A 14,628-nucleotide genomic window follows, 5' to 3' on the forward strand; every position below is an offset into this window, starting at 1 on the left:
TCTCTCCCAGTCCCATGACTGACTATCCATAGTCTGCCCTGCCTGAAAGGACATTAGAGCACCCAGAGGAAATACACACTGACATGGGTTCAGCAGACAAATGCAAACTGGATTCTGATGGCCAGATAAACCAGGACTCCAGCCCTGGAAAACACTTAAATATATAGGTTGCGCTAATCAATCGTATTAGTGATTTGAATTGATTTAAAAACAGTCCACAAGTGATGTGATATATAATCCTGATGTCATTCCACACTATCCACCACCATAGTGATCGTTAAAACATCAGTGCATCCACCAACAGCTGAATGGCTCGCTTACCAGCTCCAATTGATCCCTCATTACAAGGTATCATATGAGCTTGTGACTTTAGCCCAGCCTAGGCCTTTTTCTGGGTCCGGATGGTCTCCTGCACAGGATCACCCCTTGGCACTGTATTAAATAACATGATTTCTCAAAAAAAACAAAAACGCTCCACATAGTGTAAAATCCTTTAAAGCGTATATTTAAATGTCAAAAAATGCACTTACAGCTGCCGCTGATAACATGTGCCTTTTTGTTTTTAGTGTATCAGCCAGTACACAAAACAAACCCATCCTTCTAGAGCACGTGTGGGATTGGTGACATCAGCACGTCGCTCCGCCCTATGCGTTTTGTCATAAGATGACGTCGTTGGGGACTGGACGATTTTCATTAGTGTAGAGTATTGCTGAGATATACTCTCCTAATCCACTGATCCTTTCCAGCGCAAGCCACTCCTGACACCCACTTCCTTCACCCACTTCACATTCTAGTGGTCATGTGTGGTGGACTGTACCTGACATCACGCCCATAGACCAGCTCTGGATGTGAGGATGGCAGGAATAGTCCACCACTGGAAAAAAATGTAATTGGAAGGTTACTGCTGTGGGGAAATTGGGGGGGAGGGGGGAGGGCAGAGAACTGAAGATTTAAATGGAGAGCAGCCACCAGCGCAAGGGTTACTTCTCATTCAGTGTAACCGCCAGCCCTTGTGCTGATGTAAAAAAAGGAATATGAACTAAAACATAAGCTGTAACAGTGGTGTCAATTTACTAAAACTGTAGAGTGCAAATTCTGGTGCAGCCGTGCATGGTAGCCAATCAGCTTCTAACTTCAGTTTGTTCAGTTAAGCTTTGACAAAAAAAAATGAAAGCTGATTGGTTTACTATGCAGATCTGCACCAGATTTTGCACTCTCCGGTTCTAGCAAATCAACCCCTACTGTCTTGCTAACATAAAGAACACCTGTCATGAGAGACATATGGGAGTGGTCATTGCTGGTCTCCTGATGAAAAATGCAAGCTGTCTGGCCTTGCCTATCATCATCAGCGCTTGAGTCACTGTCCGGGAACATACATCCAACCAATGAAAGTCACAATAAGATTTTCTCCTCTCTATAGCTGTTCTAGGTCAGAAAATATTGAAACCAAAGCAATGGTATGGCAGCTGGCAATTCTAGAAATAGAGGTCAGCAGTGTGTGTGTGTGTGTGTAATATATATATCCACCGCAAGAAATTATATATATATATATATATATATATATATATATATATATATATATATATATATATATATATATTTTTTTTTTTTTTTAAGCTAATCTCCTGCACACTGCTGGCTAATTGATCTAGTCAAAGCTTTCTGACACCTACCCAACAGTTTCCATATTAGAGCCCAGCTGCAGTTGGCGGAATTAACCAAGTTCTTGTCCAATGACAGCAAACACCCATCCTGCTGTCACATGTGCGCTCTGTTGATGGTGACTGAAGGAACATGTAGCTATGGATTGTTAAAAAAAAAAAGTGTACTGGTGTTGTGTGTTGTGTGTGTGTGTGTGTGTGTGTGTGTGGTGTGTTTTTTTTTTTTTTTTTTTTTTTTTTTATTGTAAGTAAGAATCCTAACCTGTAGTAGGGCTATGTAGACCTGCACTGCAAGGGTTAAAAGCTTGTTTATGTCTAGCAGACTTTGAAAAGCAGATTTACTTATCTGATCCTCTGCTCCAGCAGGCTCCTCTGTGCTGCTAGCTTGGTCTTGTCATCTTCTCTCCTGTACCATGGCGGTCTAATGTCTGTAACCGATGCAAAGCTTATAGACTTGACATTGTACGTGTAGACCCCGAGGACCAGTCCACAGCATGGGGGAGCACCATCTGCTAGGGCAGCAGAGGATTGGGTAAGTAAAAAGACAGAAGCAAGCTTTTAACCCTTTCAGTGCAGGCGCAGCCCCACCACCCACCATGGGGTTTACTGAGAAACATGTTTCCACCTGGTGCACTGTTGGTGGTTATAGCAAATACTGTACATAAAGGCTGGGCCTGGCCAAGGCGCAGTTCTGGATTTCTCCTTGGCAGGGTTATGCCGTCATGCAATGGGTTGGGTGTGTTGTATCATGTTCTGCTTCTACATGTAGTAGATGTTTCGCTGTACTCAGCAGGCACATGGCCAGAGAATTGCACACACAAGCCACATCCTCCATTCAGTAAGTGTCATCACCCAAAGTTTTAACAGCAGTATGGGGGCAGAAGAACATCATATACTGTATATGTCATTTCCAGAGAAGTTAGAGTATACAGTACTTTGAAAAAGTATTCATACCCCTTGAAATGTTGTCACGTTACAACCAGAAACGTAAATGTTTTTTTTTTTTCTTTTTTTGGGGGGATTTTATGTGATAGACCAACACAAAGTGGCTCATAATTGTGAAGTGGAAGGAAAATGATAAATGGTTTTCAACATATTTTTTACAAATATCTGAAAAGTGTGGCTTGTATTTGTTTTATCTGTGTTTTTTTTCCCCACTGGATAAATGCAGATAACAGCAATGACACGGAGAAGGAATAGTTTTCTATGTGTCATGTTCTGCGTTCCACAGATGTGCGTTAACATGCATGTATTTTACACACATGAGCACATACAAATGAATGTAAATGTTCCTGTATCGCACAACAATTGAGTTGTTCATTTGCTATTGGGGCAGACATGTGGGCTCACTCCTGAGCTAGGCTGTGTGCATCTAGGGCTAGGCCCTGCTCCCCACTCCCTTCTTAATGGTTTAGCCAGCGAGGAGAGACCGAGAGCTACTCTAGGGCACAGTGCTGTATCCAGATAAGGCTTAGGTAGGTATTTAGGGGGAACTAATCTTGGGAGGTTTATTTTTTTAACTTGATGTGGGGAATGCATTAAAGTGATACTAAAGTCTTGTTTTTGTTTTCTTTTTCTAAAATAACAAACATGTTATACTTGCCTGCTCTGTGCAGTGGTTTTGCACCCCAGATCCCTCTTCGGTGCTCCTGGCCCCTCCCCTCCTGTTGAGTGCCCCCACAGCAAGCAGCATGCTATGGGGGCACCTAAACCGAGCTGCAGCTCCGTGTGTGCATTCAGACACGCAGCTGCAGTTCGGCCCCGCCTCCTCTCTCTCCTGAGTGGCTAACTGACTTTGACAGCAACAGCCAATGGCGCCGCTACCGTGCCTCAGCCAATCAGGAGGGAGAGTCTCGCACGGCCGAGGCACTCATGGATATCGCTGGATAGAGAGGGGGCTCAGGTAAGTATTAGGGGGACTGAAGGGGCTGCTGCACAAAGAAGGCTTTTTATCCTAATGCATTCTTCTGCCTTTACAACCCCTTTAAGGCAGAGTTACACCCAAAAGTGGAACTTGCGCTTTAAGGACTCCTAACCCCCTGACATGCCACATTTGGCATGTCATTTTTTGCGGGGGGAATGGGTACCTAGTTTTGACAGGTACCCAGCTCCCACTTCTGCTTGCGCCGCCTAGGCGACTCGAGTAGAAGTTCTCTTCTCCCCTTCCCCCCTGCAATCTTCTGGTCCCAGAAGGTTGCTTGGCGATTCAGCACACGCAGTGCGTACCCGGCAGTGAGGCCGCAAGCTATCACAGCCGGGTGCCCACACTAGTGATGCCGAGGAGAGGGAGAGAACTGAGGCTTCGGGCGGCTGCATCGCGGGACAGGTGAGTGTGTATTTATTAAATGTCAGCAGCTACGCTTTTTGTACCTGCTGACTTTTTTAATAAACACAAACGGTTATAACTCCTCTTTGGTGAAAAAAATCTTTAGCCTTTACAACTTCTTTTAATATGTAATGTCAATATTTACAGTCCTGTATATGAAGGAAATGTAGTACTTCCTATTGCAGAAGAAAGACTCAAAAACCTTTAAAGCGTTGGTAAACCGTGGCTGTTGTAAAAAAAAAACAAAAAAAAACATGCAAGGCAATGGCATAATGTGCTAGTATGCATCGCATACTAGCACATTATGAAATGCTCACCTTGGAACTAAGCCCTTCCAGGGTTGTGCTGTCGCCGCTGAGAGGGCTGACATCTTTCCCCTGTCTTTCTTCCGGGTTCGCGCGCTGTGGCTATGTGATTGGACAGAGCCACGATGACGTCACTCCTGCACATGTGCAAGGGAGCCCTGGGTTCCAGCACGAAGCTCTCAAAGTTCGGCAAGGTATGCCAGACCTTCAGAGCGCATGTGCCGATGACATAACTGGCTGCATCCGGGGTGAATACCTCCTAAACGGTTCACGTTTAGGAGATATTAATCTTACCTACAGGTAAGCCTTATTATAGGCTTACCTGTAGGTAAAAATGACCAAGCGGGGTTTACTACCACTTTAAGCTCCATTCACATTAGCGTGTCTCCAAAGTCTCACGATTTCCAGAGTTTACTTCCTCCTTTTTAAGGGGATTTTTTTTTTTTAGCAGACATGTAGCAGAATACATTTTGGCCTAAATTCATGAAGAAATTTAGATTTTTTTTTTTTTTTTTGTTTTTTTTGTTTTTTTCAAAATTTTCCTCGTGTTTTATAGATTAAAAAAAAAAACAAAAAAAACAGTGGTGATTAAATACCACCAAAAGAAAGCTTGTGTGTGTGTGTGTGTGATAAAAAATATGTATTATATATGTCATTTGCGTACATTGCTGCATGACTGCACAATTGTCAGTTAAAGTAGCACAGTGCTGAATAGCAAAAAATGGCCTGGTCATGAAGGGGGTAAAATGTTCCAGAGGGCAAGTGGTAGATAGACAATGCATGTGGTAGAAAATATAGAAGACGCTTTTCCCACTGATAAGTGATACACAGTAGCTAAGACACAAAGTTTGCTTCATGCTGGAATGAGCACACGTCTGAGAAAAATAATCTGTCTATTCCTAAATTGCTGTTATAACCAAAAGCCCAGATGCCTCCCTCGCTGGCCCTTTTGATCCACTCTGTAAATGCAGTCTTCAGTATTTTCTCAGTGCCCGCCTTTTTCAGGACTAGATGGTGCTTACAGTGTCCCATACTGCCTGTATTCCAGTCTGTGCACATGTGCTGGGCTCCGTCATAGAGATTAATGGCTGGCCCCATCCAGTATGGTAGGGGCCTGGAAAAGTCATTGTTCACTATGGCAGAGTTCAGCACAGGTTTGGATACCAGGCTCCAGAAGTACAGGAACCCAGAAGGTGGTAACTACAGTAAATGGATGTCTCTGTGGTGAGAGGTCTGTAGATCTTTTTACTAAATTCGGGATGGTACATCAGTTCCCAGAAGTCAGACACAGAAAGGCAGAAGGAACAAATAAAAAACCCTAACAAAGGACATCTTCTACTCCAAGGGCCAAATAATTCATACAATGGATCCTGTCAGTGATCACAACTAGGATCTCTAGTGCAGGAAGACTGGAAGGTAACAGTTCTCGCACCAATCCAGCTCTTAAAAACTATGATCCATGATCAGAAGGTCGAATGGTTGAAAAGAGGTTTAGGTTTTTGCACTTCCAGTTCTTCCAATTTAAAGCTAACGTTTACGTTATGAAGTATGTCATGTTGTGTAGACCTCTGAAAAATCTTCGTTGTAGGAATGCCAGTCCTCTTCCTGGCTCTGAACATCTGTCATGGATCAATGGGGTTACCAGCTTCAGGCTCCTTCATTGATTAAAGTTCTTTCATTGCTTTTCTGGCAGTGAAAGCCACGTGTGAACGTGGGAGGGAATCCTGTGACTCATCATATGCTCACACATTCACAGACTGGGTTACAAGTAGTGATGAAAGAACTTCTCAGTGGAGGAGGAGATGCAGCTGAAATCAATAACTATAATTAATTACATTCTAATCTCCTTTTGTTCGGATTTTGGTCTTTTTTTGTTTTTTGTTTTTCTTCACTTGTGAGACTTGTCATGTGACTTTGGACATGACAAGTCGCAGCCCATTGTTTGCAATGGCACCTGTTCAGACTTGAAGTCGCAGTAATTTAGAAAAGGTGACTGCACTACTTTGGTGCAACCTTGGTTCAGAGAATGTAAGGTTGTATCAAAGGCGCTCCAAAGTCACGCTGGTGTAACTAGGTTTACAAGGTAACTAAACCTGTAACTAGATTTACAAACTCTTTAGGTGTATACTATTTTGGTTTGCATGAAAGCGCCCACAAACTATTGTGTGTGTTTGTTATATATTAGAATATTATTATTTTTTCTTTATACTAGTAATGGTGGTGATCAGGGACTTGTAGTGGGACTGTGATTAGTGTGTTGGGCAATCTGACACTAACATCAATAGTGACATTAATACAGTGATCATTGCTAATGCCATGCACTGTTACTGTACTAATGACACTGGTTGGGAAGGGGTTAATATCTAGGGGTGAACAGGTGGTTACTTGTGTGCCTAACAATGTGTGTATTACGTGCTACTTTTACTAAGCAGTCTTGTTGTTTTTTGTTTTTTTTTTCCCTGAAAAAAAAAAAAATCGCCTGCCAGTGTACAGAGCTCTGTGTTGTCTACCAACACAGATCTCTCCCGTGAGTGACGGACCCAATCAGTGAGTCTCGCCGATCAATCATCGGCCAGGACCCGCTGATCGTCTTGTGATTTATTACAGCACAAGATAGCGGCGGCCGGCGTGCACCTTACCTGGAAGTGGTGATTTGTACCAGATATGTGATCCAGCGCACATCGGCTGTCCTGCCGCAGTAGATGTACATGGGGTGGTCACTAAGCGGTTAATGCTGTCTGCCTAGGTTTAGCAATTTCTCATTATTGCTCTTCATTTGCTTCACTGCAGCACTAAAAATGTAGAATATTCTGTTGTTGAACCATTCCCATCCCTACCAGTCATTCAAGGTGCATTCCCCATAATTACTATCGACCAGTGGAAAGCTGGAGGAGGCTTTCTGTTAGTTTTCTATATATACCCAGAAGGAAAATTCCTTGTGTGTGTATATCGCTCTGTTGTGGTGTCTCTTGAAGTAACCCATAGGCCCGTGTATACTGCCTCTTGTACGGGGCTCATCTGTTGTAGTGCGTATAATTGGCTCTAGTCTAGATTATAGAGCTGAATGGCGAACCCTCCAGAGCAGCCTTTCTCAACCTCTTTATCACATAACCCTTTTCAGGTCATGGGGAGCCCTATCTAATACCTGAAGTTTACAGTACAATATGTGATCACTAGACTGTAGTACATTTTAAATACTACAAAAAGTAATATTGTTTACCTAACATGTCTGATGTTAGGGCAGATAATTTTTTACATCCTCCTGCTCTGTATAACCTTTTTAGTAATCTTAAATTAAAATTGATAACAAACTGTGGTGTCCTCTAACATTAGTGGTCAGTGTGGGTAGGAGGTCAACTTGCCATTGCTCACTGCTCAAGGTACCCTAAGAAACTTCCAGGAGGAACCCTAGCAGTGGCAGCCCGTCCAAGAGGGGGCGGCACCCCTAAATCTATGGCCGTCACCCTGTATTCATGCAACGGCCCCTTTCAGGATGCCGGGCACATGAATTGGGGTTGGTTTTTTGAAGCACCTGATTAGAGCTAGAGGCTCTAATAGGCTTCAAAATAGGGTGGGCTCGTGGCATAGAGCATTGCGCCATGGGCCCACCCAGGTGTTCCAACAGCGAATGAATATTCGCTGTTGCAACACTGATCCTCTTCCCAGCCAATCCAGAAGCGGGTCTGATACCATCACCCGATTGGCTGAAAGGACAGGCGATCCTATTGGACGCCTAGGGGAAGGGGAGGAGACGCACAGCGGAAGCGAGGAGGACACAGGAGCCACTGCCCCATGCCCGCTGCAGCCTGATGTCTGCTGATGCCTCGATCCCCGCCGCTGCCTAATGTGCCCGCCGCTTTTTGGTCAGTTAACGCTCCCCCCTCCCCATTGAAATGCATTGAAAGCAGCAAGAACACATCAATAACGCACCCGTGTTATGTTTTTGATGTGGTTTGAGTAACATGATCTATATAAAACGCCATAAGGACAGAAAAATCTGTGTTTTTTGGCATCTTTTTCCGCAAAGTGCCAAAAACACTGATGTTTTTCGGCCGCATCTCCTTCCTTTTATTTTTTTTTTGTTCACATGAGTTGCTTTAAGGCATTTTGTTCACTTTGATTGGGAAATTTAAAGCGGAGTTCCACTCAAAATGTGGAATTTCCACTCTAACTGCTTGCCGCAGCCATCGTCGTTATACGGTTGGCAGGTTGGCTCTCCTGCGCGAATCGCCGTAGCTATACGTCGGCTCGTGCAGGCACAGCGGCGGGCGCTCATAAACAAGGCGATTACCCGTTCTGACGGGACATGACAGAGATCTACTGTACCTAGTCATCAGGAATAGTGATCTATTATGTACCTGGCAGCCCATCCCCCCCCCCCCCTACAGTTAGAACACACCCAGGGAACACAGTTACCCCTTAATCGCCCCCTAGTATTAACCCCTTCCCTGCCAGTGTCATTTTTATAGCACTGATCAATTTAATAATGACACTGGTCCCCAAAAAGTGTAATTTGGGGTCAGATTTGTCCCACAGTCCCGCTAAAAATTGCAGATCGCCACCATTATTAGTAAAAACAATAAAAAACCAAATAAAAGTCCCTAAATCTATCCCATAGTTTGTAGACGTGATAACTTTTGTGCAAACCAATCAATATACGCCTATTGGGTTGTTATTTTTGGTAAAAAAAAAAAAAATGTAGGTAAAAAATTTGACCTGATAGCTTGTCTCCTCCAATCTTCTGGGACACGTCACAGGTCCCATAATATTGTCCGGCCATTCAGGATGCACAGCACGACACATGCATACGCAGTGTGCACCCGGCTGTGAAGCCACAAGCTGTCACAGCCGGGTGCCCACACTTGCAATGCCGGTGCCGAGGAGAGGGAGAGGACTGAGGTTTCAGGTGGCCACATCGCTGGATTGTGGGACAGGTGAGTGTGTGTTTATTAAAACTTTTAATAAACACAAACGGCTGGAAAGAGTCTTATGCCCCGTACACACAGTCGGATTTTCCGATGGAAAATGTCCGATCGGAGCGTGTTGTCGGAAATTCCGATCGTGTGTACACAAATCCGACGGACAAAGTGCCACGCATGCTCAGAATAAATAAAGAGATGAAAGCTATTGGCCACTGCCCCGTTTTATAGTCCCGACGTACATGTTTTACGTCACCGCGTTTAGAACGATCGGATTTTCCGACAACTTTGTGTGACCGTGTGTATGCAAGACAAGTTTGAGCCAACATCCGTCGGAAAAAATCCTAGGATTTTGTTGTCGGAATGTCCGAACAAAGTCCGACCGTGTGTACGCCCTAATACACACAAATAGGTCATGTACTAATTTTTTTTTTTTTTTTTTGTAAAGCAATACACCACACAGAGAACTCACATCTGAGGGTTGCTCTCCATTATAGCCATTTTGTATTCATTAACTGTACCCTGCATTACCGTACCTTATAATGCAGGATATAACATGAATTAACTTGCATTGAGAGGTGTAAATTAGCCCTAAAGTTCTTCTTTGTAGTCATACTCTGGCCTATTATGTCATCTTGACATCTGGTAAATGGCCATCTCGTTCTCTTACCTCTTATCACTAGGTTGTAAGTTACTATAGGTAGGACCTGTTCTCTAAAGCTGGCCATAGATGGTTCAAATCTTGGCTGGTTCAGCAGGGACCAGCCGAGATTCAAACCATGTATGGGCAAGCTAATTGTACGCATGTTGATCGATCTCTCAGCTTGGGTAAAACCAACCTGTCAGGTTTTTCATGCGATTATTGCCAGTGGCTATAGCCGCAAGCAATATGCACTGTATGTTCTCCCGCCAGGGACGGCTCCCCCCATTGCTGGCAATAGGGTGCGACCTGACAAATCTCATGTCAAGTCACAGCAGTGTGAAAGAGGGCTGAATTGTAGATGTTTGGTTTTTGTGTATTAAACACTTTGCCTTTTACACCTGTTCACCTCCTATGGACCAGAGCAGTTTTTCCATTTTTGCTATGCACATGTTTATTCAGAAGTAACTTTCTCATTACTAAAGATAACAAGGTAATGCATTGTGTCTGTTTGTTTGTTTTTTTTTCTTTCTTAGTAGTTTTTTTTTTTTTTTGACTTGCAACAATGATTTTTTTTTTTTTTTTTTTTTTTTTTTGCAATCCTTAGACCATATAATGCAACTAAACTAAACAAAGGCACGTTTGTCTTTTTTGAGCAGTATTAGTTTAAAAAACAAATAGTGTTACTGCACATAAAATGTGCACATTTTTGCTGTAATTTGCACTGTCGTGGGGAGCCGTTCCTGCTGGAAGAACACAGTGATCATTGCTAGCAACTTTAGCCGCTGGCAGCAGTAATCGCCTGCCAGAAATCCAACATGCTGCTTGTGCCCATATCGATCGATGGATTGACTTTGATACATTCAGCCTGCCCATACATGGTTCGAATCTTGTCCGGTTCCTGCTGAAGTGGCCAAAATTCAAAAACATCTATGGCCGACTTAAAGGAGTTGTAATGGCAGAAGAGTTTTTTTTTTTTTTTATCTCAATGCATTCTATGCATTAAGATCAAAAGCCTTCTGTGTGTAGCAGCCCCCTAATAATTACCTGAGCCCTATCTCTGTCCAGCGATATCAACAAGTCCCTCGGCCATCCAGGACTCTCCCTCCTGATTTGGGTAAGACGACTTCTTTTTTTTTTTTTTTTTTTTAACCACTTCCAGCCCAAGGATGTGATATAATCACACACATAGGTTGGACTCGATGGACTTCTTTCAACCTCCCCTACTATGTAGCGTCTTTGACTTTCAGTGAGGATATCTGAATGATGCCTGCAGCTGCAGGCATCATTCAGATATCATCTTTTTCTGCAAGCGATTCTGTGCACCATAAGAACAGTCAAAGCGGAAGTTCAACCGCTTGATCGTTCTTGTATCCGGCGGGAGGGGGACATCTTCCCCCCCGCTGCCCTCCGGTGCTTCTCTGGGCTCGCCCCTGCCATCGGCGGCCCAGAGAAAGAATCCACCGGCGCCAGCTGGTGATCAAGGAGATATCTGGTGACCAGATGGTGCCCAGTCATCTCTGTGACCGTCAGAGGCACAGGTGCGACGTTATGACGTCACGTCTGGTAGAGCTGCACAATTAATTGTTAAAAAATCTTGGTCTGGATTCAACCCCCCCGACGATCCCTATTGCAAAGTTTGCCATAACAAGTGGAGAGACTTATCTGCTCACTCAGCTGTCAAAAGAAAACAACTGGGCAGTCTGCCAAGTTTTTAACATGAAACATTGTAACTAACTCGTCCTTCTTAGATCAAAGGGATAAACTTTTGTGTGAAAAAAAAATCCAGGCAGTCTGACAAGTTTTTAACAACGTGTAAATGCAGGAATTTTAACCACTTAAAGTCTTTTTCTGAAATTAGTTTTTTAAGTTAAAATCAATATTTTTTTGCTAGAAAATGACTTGGAACCCCCAAACATTATATATATTTTAGCAGAGACTCTAGGGAATAAAATGTCAATTGCTGCAATATTTTATGTCACACGGTATTTGCCCAGCAGTCTTTCAAACACAATTTTTTTGGGGGGGGAAAAAAAACTAAACAGTAAAGTTAGCCCAATTTTTTTTTTTTTTTTTTGTGTGAATGTGAAAGATGATGCTACGCCACGAGAATCGTGATCTATCTTCTAAGCAAAAAAATCGTGAATGTCATTTTAGCCAGAATTGTGCAGCTCTACGTCCGGGCCACGGAAGTAAACCAAGCCCAGATCTTGGCTGGAAAGAAAGAGATCTGTCTTCCCCTTTTTTTTTTTTTTTTTATCTCAATTTTTCCAGCCTGGAGGGGAGATGTGTTGTCTTGTAGACCCCACATCTCTCCATAAAGAGGACCTGTCATGCACTATTCCTATTACAAGGGATGTTTACATTCCTTGTAATATGAATAAAAGTGATTTAAAAAAAAAAAAAAAAATTAAGAAAAAGTGTAAAAATGAAAGTAAAATAAACAATAAAAAAATGTAAAGCGCCCCTGTCCGCTCGCACACAGAAGCGACTGCACACATAAGTCCCGCCCACATATGCAAACACCGTTCAAATCACTCATTAGGAGTATCGCCCCGCACACTAGAGCAACAATTCTAGCACTAAACCTCCTCTGTAACTCTAAACTGGTAACCTGTAAAAAAAAATTAAAGTATCGCCTATGGAGATTTTTATGTACCATAGTTTTGCGTGACATGTTAGGTATCTATTTACTTAACATCGTCTTTCACATTATACAAAAAAATTGGGCTAATTTTACTGTTTTGTTATTGTTTAATTCATTAAACTGTTTTATTCCCACTTTTTCGCAAATACCGTAATAAATAAAGTAGCAACGACCGCCATTTTATTCCATAGGGTGTCTGCTAAAAAAAAACATATAATGTTTGGGGGTTCTGAGTAATTTTTGGGTGCAGCTCTGCTTTTAAGGGCTTTTGTAGACAGGTGTTTTTGCTTAAATCCTAGTACACAGGGGCCAATTGAAGGGCGGCATCGGGAGGTTCAATAGAAACCCGTCAACATTAGGCCCGTGTGTACTGCAGCCGGTCCAACAGAAGCCGGCCATTCGGAGTTGAGTCGAAGGGTCATGACTGAAAAAGGTCTGCTGACCAGTGAGTTCTGGCGGGGGGGCTGTCCCCTTGCCAGAACAAAATGGAACAGCTGGGGAGATCACTGTACTAATATTGGATTGTTAGTACAGTGGCTCTGACCTGAGCTGTCAGTTATTTGTTTTTTTTTTTCGTTTTAGCCTGCTAGGTTGAATGAAAAAAAAAAAAAAAAAAAAAACTTGGTGTGTACCAGGCTTAAAGCTGAACTCCGAGCACAAAAACTTTCATTAAAATACATTCTTCCATTGTCACAAAGGCTAAAAATCCACTTTGTGTCTACTAAACTCCTTTTCGAGCCCCATTACCTTTTTTAAAAAGTAGCAGTGACATCCTAACAGTGCTGTGGACGTGCTGCCTGTGCAGAGAGCAGGGTTGTGGGAGAGACCCAGCAGGCTCCACCTATTACAGGCTGCCATCTACACAATTTGTATATTTGTCTTGTTAAAGGCTTTTGTAGATCAGAAATGTTACTGAAAATGCACGTACAACACAAACCGTGCCCAAGTGCACCTAATCAGTAATATGCATCTGACAACTATGGAGCGTGTTGTGCCTTGGGAGGGGCTAGTATACATAATTATTAGTGATTTAAGCCTTGTAGCTGTATAAAGTAACAGATTTTTTTTTTTTTTTTACGACCTCCATAGTAATAGTTCTTGCTGTCCTCCTTTCTGTAGATAACTGTCATCTTCTCATAAATCCTTTGCTGATTGACTGGCAATGAGCCATAAGATGTAGTATACACAACCTGCATAAAAGAGTGGTAAGTTTTCTGACATAATGCGATCTCCCGAACTTTACGTGTCTAGAGTGACACACATTTAAGCCCAGAAACTTGGATAGGACAAGCACACTGCAACTTTAAAGAGATTAAGAGGTGTATGTGTGTGTGTGTGTAATAAATATATATATATATATATATATATATATATATATATATATATATATATATTATACATTTTCGCCATTTATTCCATCTTATTTTTTTCTTATTTTTTTTGCTATGTTGTCATTAAGCCGCATACTCAAATCTAACATTGTCCTCCTGTGTTCTGCTGTTTTAAGTGTTGAAGTCCGAGTCCCATGCCACCATCTTCCCCTCTGATGTCACTGGGAGCTGGCTGACTCTTCTAGGTTCTTGCAGCCAGCCCCTGATGAGACGAAGCAAGGTTTGCCCTTCCACGCTGTGTGTACCTGTTCTTCCTGCAGGCTCCAGAAGCAGCTGCATATCTTTCTTGCCTAACCAAGAATCCCAACCACAGCACTACTTGCCTGTAGTTTGCACGTTCTCCCTGTGTCTGTGTGGGTTTCTTCCAGGTATTCAGGTTTCCTCCCACACTCCAAAGACATGCTGGCTCCTTTCTAAATTGGCCCTACTATGTATATGTATGCATGTGAGTTTGGGACCTCAGATTGAAAGCTCCTTGAAGGCAGGGACTTATGTGAACGTACAATACGTATGTAAAGCGCTGTGTAAATTGTTGGTGCTATATAAATACCTGTAATAAATAATAATGGGGACGGGGCTGAAAAGGAAAAAAAAAAAGGTAGGCTTTGGACACAGCATGCCTTGGTCTGCCATTAACATATGGAGAGATTTAAAGGTCTGTCTTTATTGGCATGTAGTAGCGGTCTAAATTGGGTAGTAAATATCCTTGGCATCCATGATGCAGTAGAATAAACTTTCC

At 42.8% G+C, this 14,628-nt stretch overlaps 2 protein-coding genes across 3 annotated transcripts in view; one reads left to right on the top strand and one right to left on the bottom strand.

Annotated features, from left to right (window-relative positions):
* Positions 1-2,204, bottom strand: part of RUVBL2 (RuvB like AAA ATPase 2) — a 63,066-nt gene extending 60,862 nt beyond the window's left edge. The window contains exon 1 of the mRNA XM_073602829.1: positions 2,004-2,204. The gene's annotated coding sequence lies outside the window, so the exon portion shown is untranslated. The remainder of the gene's footprint in view (positions 1-2,003) is intronic.
* The window catches only part of GYS1 (glycogen synthase 1), a 102,985-nt gene that overhangs the window by 9,137 nt on the left and 79,220 nt on the right, over positions 1-14,628 (top strand). Inside the window, exon 1 of one of the 2 annotated variants that reach the window (XM_073602827.1) lies at positions 2,057-2,193. The exons of the other annotated variant lie outside the window; for it this stretch is intronic. The gene's annotated coding sequence lies outside the window, so the exon portion shown is untranslated. Of the gene's footprint in view, positions 1-2,056; positions 2,194-14,628 lie in introns of those variants that run through there. 2 annotated transcript variants of the gene reach the window in all.

Source organism: Aquarana catesbeiana, linkage group LG10 (genome assembly GCF_042186555.1).
Source record: "Aquarana catesbeiana isolate 2022-GZ linkage group LG10, ASM4218655v1, whole genome shotgun sequence".
In the NCBI taxonomy this organism is placed as follows: domain Eukaryota; kingdom Metazoa; phylum Chordata; class Amphibia; order Anura; family Ranidae; genus Aquarana; species Aquarana catesbeiana.